The following is an 8588-nucleotide window of genomic DNA, read 5'->3' on the forward strand; positions in this document are numbered from 1 at the left end:
ATAGGTTACAAATAAGTTTCGGGTACGCTAAACATTACATCGGCGTGTCTCAACTTATGATTAACTTACAAGTAGCATGTGTTGACGTCTGTCAACGATCGCAGACCGTGCATACAACTTGTGGCCAGTGTAGCGGAACGTGTGAGTCATACGCCAGCATACGTCGTGAAATTTCAAGCATGAAAAAATTTGAGGACAACCGAAAAGTACAACGTTTAAAGCCAGCGTACAACGACGTATGGCAGTGTTTTTCAGCGTGCTCTCAATGTTATCAAAACTTACCCATAACGTATTCAACGTGTGCCAGCGTTTTAGAAAAAAAATTCAAAAATCGGCATACGTTGGCTAAAACGTCAAGGTGTGACCGGGCCTTAAAGAAGGAAGGCCGATTCAACATTTCAGCCACCGGACAACTCAACGGCAACGGTGCACCAAATCCAACAGGGATATGAACTTCTGGAATATTTTGAGATGATCATTCTGGAACTGTTATTATTTCACTGCCATAAATATGGAAGACAAATGTTTTGCAAAACTTACTCTCAGCTTCTACCCATATTCATGGGATTTGATACATTTTCTCAGGAAGTATAAACTCCTGCATTTGTATACAACAGATCATTGCAATAACCGGAGTGCTCCGCAACTTTACTTTGTGTGATGAGGTCACATTATCCACCAAGAGCGTCTTGGTCATTCTCTCTCCATGTACCAGACTTGCTGAGAGCGTCGGTGCTGCCAAAGCAGATCCGTGGCAAGGATGCATCGAGTGGCTTGCCATTGCCTTCCCAACAAGTAGTCAGAGTTGGCATGTCAAAATTCCTGAGTTCCAATAATATCTCAACGACTTTTTTTAGTCAATGACCCTGTGGGGGTCTTTAACGTCCACCAGCTAATGAAAACAGACCAGGGACGGTGCAGTCATTTATGCAAAGCCCTGCCTGTGAAGCACCGATCTGACAATGTTATAGTCGGGTCAAAAACTAAACCAAGAGAACACAGCTCAGGAGAGGAAAGTGTACTACCACCCTCTGCTAGCCAGTCAGACAAACTGATGTTGATTCGATTATCACCAGTGTAACAACTGTGGTGGAATGGTTAGAGTATCTTGACCTGAGTCTGGGAAACCACTCAGGTCAAGTCATACCAAGGCTTTTAAAAAAATGGTATGTGCCACTTCCTTGCTTGATGCTCAGTACATTAAAAGGATAGACCATGGCAACCATTGCACAGGCTTTGATGGGCTCATAACATCTTCCTCTGTTGAAGTTCTTTGTTATAAACATTGCTATAAAATTAACAGCAGAGGATTGGTACCCTATGGGTGGGGATAATGGTTTATCAGTTCAGATAATCACTTAATAACAGCACTTATCAGTTTAGATAATCAAGTGGAAGACCAAGAATGAACCCGAAGAAGTAAAGAACAAAGATGGAGTCACCAGGAGGAACCTGGATAGGATTCAGGTTTCAGCCGCTGCTCCACAACCCTCAAACCCATCCAGGCGCAGCCAAGTGAGCTTCACGGAAAAAAAATTCTGCAAGAATTCTCTTCTCCTTAGACAGATTTATAATGGAGACACAATAAAAACTTGAACCACCTTGTGATAATAACCAACTTGATGGAGATTACTTCATGAAAATATCATCTTATCACAATAATTTGACATTCAAAAAACAACATTACATTGTGTACGCCGGCAATGAATGCTGTAATGTCCAAAACCATGTTTAGAACTGAAAGCGTTTTTTAGATGGTGACAGGAGATGATTTTCTCTTAGAAACTGAAACAGGCAGTTTAGAGTATGAGCTCCAATGACATTGATGGTGCTTCGGAATTTCCATCTAGTATTCTTCTGATCAGATGATGGTTTGTGGGATCCTGGTCTATTTGTCGGATGCAGTCCGAGTTCACGGAGGACACAAGTAGGATTAGGACAATGGTCATTGGCAAATATGATATCTGAGAGTATTCTTCCAGATCAGGCCTCGAAATCTTAGCCAATTGTTGGCCTCTCCTTTGTTTCTATGGTTTCTGGCACAAGGTACTTCATGACAATACCTGGCACTATGGCATTGAGCATTATCTTGTACCAAAATGAAGTCCAGGGAGGCCGCTGCAACAGTGGGAAAAAAAAGCTATTCGTGAACTACCTGGCATATTTATTTCAACACATGGACACCCAACGCAGCTCTCAGTCTGTCTCTCGCTGAATATCAGCTTTCAAAACCCCCGGTTTACTTTCCTGACTTGTCAATGGAAGAGGTGCAGATGCAAAAGCTCACAATTGGTCACAAACTCTCTTGAGCAGACTAGAATCGCTAAACTGGCCTCGAACGCTGGCTGACGAGTCAGTATTCTGTGTGGAGCAAAATCCATTTTGAGCCACTCAAGAGCTCATTCCAGTTTATAAGCACGAGCTCAAGAGAGAATAGTACATAGTCTGAATTGTGAATGCTAATGCATGTTACAGTGGTCTGCAAAACTATTCACCCCCTACAAATAATGCCACATTGAGATGAATTGCGAATAATGTCGAACCAATTTTTCCAAAGGAACTTATTATATTCATAACTGAAGAGATCAAACGAAACAATGTTATAGTTGAAGGAGATGACATGTCAGGAATACCTGTAAACACAAGTACAAATCAAAATTCACTGGTTGTAAAAGTATTCAGCCCATTCGGTCAATACCCTGGTGGAAGAACCTTTTACAGCAATGACTGCTACGAGTCTTTGTGGGTAGGTCTCGACCAGCTTTACACAGCGAGATGGTGAAATCTTTGCTCATTCTTCACGTGAAAATTGCTCTCGTTCTGTCAAGGTTGATGGGGATCGTCGATGGACTGCAATCTTCAAGTCTCGCCATTAAATGTTTAATTGGGTTCAAGTCAGGACTTTGACTGAGCCACTCAAGAACATTTATTTTCTTCTTATTCAGACTCTCCAGTGTCGCTTCAGATTTGTGCTTCAGATCACTGTCCTGCAGAAATGTGAATCTCCTACCCAGTTTCATATTCATGGTTGACTCGAGCAAGTTTTCATAGAGGATTCTCCTGTACTTTGCACCGTCTATTGTCCCTTCTATCCTGACATGAAGGTGTTGCAAAACAATGTAGCTCTGTTTGGTCAGCTATACATTGCTATGCAAATCAGGGAATCTGATTTGGAAGTTTTTTTTTGCCCATAAGATAGTCATTCCCACCCTCACTATCAGATTTTGGAAAGCTTCATCTACCGAGCAGTAAATCAGACTTACTGAAATGTACTGAGCCATCTGATGAAATGGATCCACCAGGAATATTTGACTGTAAGGTACTGGATGGAGATGTAATTGTTCACTCCCTTCCAACTAATGGAATTTATACCTTCAGTGAGTATGCTGACAAAGTATTTATTCCTCACTTACAGAAGCATCTACAAGATACAAGGAGACTAGACATAGTTTGGGACACATATATTTCAGACAGTTTGAAAGAATCTACTCGAGAGAAAAAAAAGAGGAAATGGTATTCGTAGGAAGGTGTCAGATCAGGCAAAGCTACCAGGGAATTGGTTAGGCTTTTTACGTGATCCAGAGAATAAAAAGGAGCCTTTCAGCTTTCTAACTGGCAAGGTTGCACAGTTCAGGCATCCAGAAGGAACATCTCTCAATATCACATCGGATGAGTTTGTTTTGTCGCTAGGGTTCATCCTTACAAATGGGGAAATGTAATCACGAGGAAGCCGACACGTGGATTGTTGTTCACATCATGCTCTAAAGCAAGGCAGCAAAAGTGTTTTAATACGCACTGTAGATACTGATGTTATCGTCATACTTGTTGGCCAATTCCACTGTTTTACAAGGACACCGCCTTTAGTGGATATCTGGGTTGCCTTTGGTATGGGCAGGAATTACAGATACTACAGCATAAACTCTATCAGTGCTAATCTTGGACCAGAAAAATCAGTTGCACTGCCTGTCTTCCATGCAATATCTGGGTGCGACACTACATCTGCCTTCCGGGGAAAGGGAAAAAAAAGTCAGTGTGGCAGGCGTGGCACGCATATCAAGATGGAACAGAAACTTTTGTCCATATTGCAGAACATCCATTTCTACAACTTGACACCGATTCCAATAGCTTCAAACTCCTTGAGAGACTTATTGTTGTCCTGTATGATAAAAGTGTGGTGTATTGGCATACGTGGGCAAGGCACAATGCGGGGAGCATTGTGGGGGCATGGAGGAGTAATGTGGTGGGCACGTGTCTGCAAGGCATATAGGTGTTCGTGCCGCTAGAGGCGTGTGTGTAGTCTACAGTAGTGTGCATTCGGACGGGCAATAAACAGAGTTCGACAACCCTCACGACTCTCCGTGCCTCACTGCCCTCCGGACATTACAAAAAGCAGCCCACTGACCTCTGTTAATGAAATAAGACAGGATTTATTCTGTCAGAGAAATCTTTCAATGGATCGTTTACCACCTACTCAGAATGCATTGCTTCAACATCTTCGACGAGGGATACAAGAGGCAGGAATCTGGACAACCAGCACAGAAACTCAAAAAGTGGTTCCTTCCCCCCAATATCTTGGCTGGGTTAAGGACTCTGGAACATGGTTGACTGTTTGGATGACAATTCCTGAGGCCTCTAAGGCTTGAAGAGAATTAATCAGATGTTCATGCAAAGGGGACTGCACGACATCTAAATGTTCCAAAGTTAACAAAGATTGCTCACCGCTTTGCCAATATAGATGTATGAAATTGCCTGAACTCTAAAAGACAGATACGTGTAAAAAGTACATTACTGCATTAAAAGTACATTAAGGTAGTCATATTCAGCTTTGTAGGAATCACAAATGCTGTATTATGTCCTCCTAAAACAACCTCATGAAAAGAAACACATGAAATACTCCAAACTACGAGAAATATATATTCCGACCTGAAAAACATGGTCATCTTGAATTTGGCCATGATTTTTGTTTCTCTCAACATTAAAATCTTTCTGGTCCTACGTCCTATAATATTTATTTTGTGCCATAAAATGTACTACTTAGCCATATGAAGAGGGTAAATAGTCAATAGACTGGTCTTTAATCAGGTGTGGTGTGATCAAGGTGGCCATCTTGGAATTAGACGAAAACGGACGTCATTTCACGTGGTACCCACCCTAGATTTTGAAGTTATGTTGAACCTTGAGTCCATGCAAAATTTGATGCTTTTATCCGGTCAGTAACGATAATTTCACCTCGCCACCTGACTATGTTGGAAAACTAATACTCGATTTAATTGGACCAAAAAATATCGAGATTAGAAAAAGTAGGGTGCAAGAGTGATTTTTTGACATTTTGACAAAAAAAGACATTTTGATGTCTTTGATGAGAGGAGAAAGAAGAATCACTGCTGACTTCAGTAGAAGCACGACTTGGAGCACATGTTCCACATAGTGTTGCAGATGCAACTTATGGTTGTCTTCATCTATTGCAGGTATGCGACAGCGAGGTGTCGCTCTGCTTTGAGCCCTCTGCTGAATAATTGAACAACCCTTCCTACACAAGCCCAAAATAGTCATGATGCACACAGTGGCCATCCACCAAGAGCTAATTCATGGAGGCCCTTGACAAGCTGAAATATTCAACAACATCAAGCACAGGCTACACAACAAAGACAATGTCACAAGGAAGCCACCAGGTGATTCATTATTATGATGCTGCTCAACATCATAAAGCTCACTAAAATTTCCTCCAGTATAACAGGAAATTTGGTATATGACAATGCAGCACAGCAACGGAGAAGTCGGTGCACTTTAGACTTCATGATTATAGTCACCAAGCTGCCCTCAAAGCAGTAAGGTGAACACAAGTGCGCGGTTTCACCGGTTAACGCATCAACACTATCTGCATGAAATTTCAGAGGTTAGTCTTGCTGAGGTCCAGTTCACCTGTGGTCTGATAGACAAGCGATGTGTACTCTGTAATGCACTGATGTGGATGGGTGAATGAGTTGGTGGAACCATCAGCCGATACACAAGTCAGCATTTGTTTTCTTTTTGACAAAGTTAATAATTCCACAAGTGCCTGATCCACCAGCGGATCTGTGTTGTCTCCTTACTGAAAATAAGATTACTCCCAAGCATTTCCATGATAACATATGGAAGTGAACACTGAGGCTGGATAGGCTGGAGCTAAAAATTATGCACCGTACTTTATAACTTCATTGATCGTCTGGAGCAGCATGGCTGTACAACCTCAGCTTTTGGTTTCTCGGTATCAGATCCTTGCCATCTCTGTCAGGTCAACGTGGCTTTAAAAGAGATTGGTCCAGAAGTAGACACATTATTTAATCAGCACGTTCAACACTTCAACGGAGATCAAACTGACACTTTCCAGGTAATCAGAGAACACATAGATCGAGGCAAAGGAGGAATTATACTCATTGATGCCAATGGGGGCATTGGCAAGATGTTCCTTCTTCATGTGGTACTTACTTACGAAATAAGTCAAAATTGCACAGCAATTACCACTGCTTGATCAGGCATTGCTGCAACACTTCTTAAACCCAGATGAACAATGCACTCCTGCTTAAAGTTTCCGATTCCTCCATATGATAATTCTACCTGCAACATAGCCCCACAAGATCCAATTGGCCACGTTCTTGAAGCTACAATCCGATTGGAATGACTCTCACATTTGTCATTGATACCTCCTCAAAACTCTGGATCATTCTCTTTAAGACATCATGTCCAATGAATACCTTCTCGATGGTCTATTCTTGATTCTTGGGGGTGACTTTTGACAAATTCCCCAAATTGGTCACTTGCTTAGCCAGATTGGTCACATCGGCCAAACATCATTGATGCTTGCTTCGCCAGATCTCCTCCATGGAGACAACGCAGGATTCTTAATCATCGTACCAACATGCACGTTCTCAACAGAAGCAATGATGTTGATGATTAGGCTTGTGTTAGGTGAGAACGATATGCAAATTGGCTTCTCGAACTCGGGGAGGTACAAGTCGCCACGATAGAGAAAACTGATAAATGATGTCATAGAGCTGCCACCTCGCCATGTATCGATTCCGAAGACACACTTATTGACCATGTCTATACTGGGTTGCAGCAACCAGCTAATCCTTCCGATCACGAGTGATTCACTGCATGTGCTATTGTTGTGGTGCCGGGTTTGGTGGCGAGGACGACCGCAAGACGGAGCAGTTGGGGCGTCTCCCACCGAACACCGGAATTGAAGGTCGTCACTCCGGATAACTCCGAAGTCGACGGGTCGCTAAATGGACCGTGGACGCCCATATTTCGACCACGCGGTTAGGGTCTTTTTGTCTGATTGCAATTTAGCGAAGTAGCCACGCGGTCTAGCTACCAGGGAAACCACACCCTTGGCCGGCTTTGTCCAAACCAAGTCGCTGTTACCGACTCGGATCCGGCATAACCAGGCGGGAATTACCAAAGCCGCGCCGGCCCAAATGACAAATGACAACAAACGGCACAATTGGCCTTCCTAATTCTCAAGCCGAACCATACTGGGTCAATGAAAGAAAGCACAGACAACAAATTTGAACATTTAACAGTTATTTATTTACAATGTAAGAGGGAGGGAAACACAGAGCAGACTTAACCACGAATAATAATGCAGGCAAATGTACAAGGGCAATCACTAAAACGATTTCTACGCATCATACTGGCCACAGACAGACACACACACCCAAAAAGAAATGGACCTCGTGGGTCTTTATTCGGTCCTTCAGCTCGGGATGGAAGGGGAGCTGAGGGTCAGAGTCTGGCCGGGTACCTGGCCGCCTCGTGCGGTTTCACCGACTCGCACTTGTGGAGCTCGGAGTCCGTGGACGGGAACGGGGATCCTCAGCTCGAGCGCTCCAACACAACCCACCACGGTGGGACTCGAACCCATGACCCAGAATCCAACGAGCCCACGATCCTGGCTGCCACGAACGATGATGTCTGTTACCTCTCCCAGCTTGGAAGGTGACATCAACGATCACATTACTTGGTGTACTTCAGTTCTGACAACAGACAGCAATATTGCTCTCTTTCTGTTTTCATGGGTGATCTGTTTGGCCTCACAGGAGAACGACGTCTCGAAATGAAGGTCTTCCACGACTCCCTCGTCGGCTGGAACTCGTCCAATTTTCCATAGATCGCCATCTCAACAATGTAATTTTCCTCGTCACGAATTATGTAATGTCCCCAGAAGTCAGTGTCACTCCTCGAAGTCCATTAACAATGTTTCTTGCAAGCAAGAAGCGAAATCATTTGATATGAACAACAATCAGAGCAGGCATCGCCATTCCGGGCCGTGGCGTGCTTCTCCCACGATGTGCCTTGCCGGATCCGGATGATTTTCATTAACGCTTCAAATACACAAATAAACAAATAACGACTGGTGAGATTCCGAGGGTAAACAAGAAAGCACGAACTCCCTTCAGACTGATTACCAGATTTCATTCCCGATTTGGACACTTATTTAATCCGGATGATATCCGATCCTCAAAACTCATGTAATATTTGGATGATATAGTTTAATTAGTCCGTGAGAGGAGATCGTGGAAAATCGTATCATTTAATGCACGAAA

General features: G+C 43.2%; 1 long non-coding RNA gene and 1 pseudogene across 4 annotated transcripts in view; one reads left to right on the forward strand and one right to left on the reverse strand.

The window, feature by feature from the left end:
• The window catches only part of LOC147029411 (uncharacterized), a 32861-nt gene that overhangs the window by 23921 nt on the left and 352 nt on the right, over positions 1-8588 (reverse strand). The window lies entirely within an intron of this gene.
• Positions 3500-5516, forward strand: LOC147029412 (uncharacterized; annotated as a pseudogene).

The sequence above is a fragment of the Eptatretus burgeri genome, chromosome 3, assembly GCF_056783735.1.
Source record: "Eptatretus burgeri isolate ZD-2024b chromosome 3, Ebu_testis_v1, whole genome shotgun sequence".
Classification (NCBI taxonomy): domain Eukaryota; kingdom Metazoa; phylum Chordata; class Myxini; order Myxiniformes; family Myxinidae; genus Eptatretus; species Eptatretus burgeri.